This window comes from Microtus ochrogaster, linkage group LG3 (assembly GCF_000317375.1).
Source record: "Microtus ochrogaster isolate Prairie Vole_2 linkage group LG3, MicOch1.0, whole genome shotgun sequence".
In the NCBI taxonomy this organism is placed as follows: domain Eukaryota; kingdom Metazoa; phylum Chordata; class Mammalia; order Rodentia; family Cricetidae; genus Microtus; species Microtus ochrogaster.
This window is the reverse complement of record NC_022029.1, coordinates 45,676,322-45,677,084: the sequence shown is the minus strand read 5'-3', so window position 1 is coordinate 45,677,084 and position 763 is coordinate 45,676,322.

Sequence of the window (763 nt, the reverse complement as noted above, 5' to 3'; positions counted from 1 at the left end):
CATTAGGAAATCTAAGGCCAGACCAAGAAGTTGTTAGGAGCTAGCTACACTAGGATTGGGGCATTGGAACTGAGGCTGTAAAGCCATTACTGAGACTGAACTGGTTGGCAGCTGTCAACAGCTTAGGGCAGTTAGCCTGACTGCCCTTCAGAATCAGCCAGTGCCTTCCAAACAGACACAACATGTCTCCCTAATATTTTCTCTCCAAGTAACAGCAATACTCTTACCCAATACATTTCCCAGAGCCTCTCCTCCAAAAGAAGCTGTTAAATTACCCCATTGTTTCACTTAGCAAACATCCTCTGCCTGATGCTAAATGAAACTACATTCTAAAAGCAACCACATTGCCTACCTAGTACCAGTGACTTCTCTTTTCTCTTTAAGATGTTGCACTGACTGGGGGGCCACTGATAGTGACACTGGGATTTGTCTCTACTGTATGTACTGGCTTCTTAGGATCCTATTCCTATGGATGTAAACCTTGCTCAATCAAGATGTAGTAGGGAGGGCCTGGGACTTTACACAGGGTGGGTGCATGGCCCTCTCTTAGGATTGGAGGGGTTGGGGGAGGGCCTGTTGAGGGAGTGGGAATTAGGAAAAAAAGTTTAAATAAATAAAAATATATTCCCTTTAGTTAAATCACAGACCCACCCATCTCCAACCCTAGCCTAAGAGCACATTACTTGCTGTTATGGTTTTGGTCCCTTTAAGAGACAAGCCACACCCATTCCCCTCCCCATCCGCTGAGGCAGGCTGATCTTCA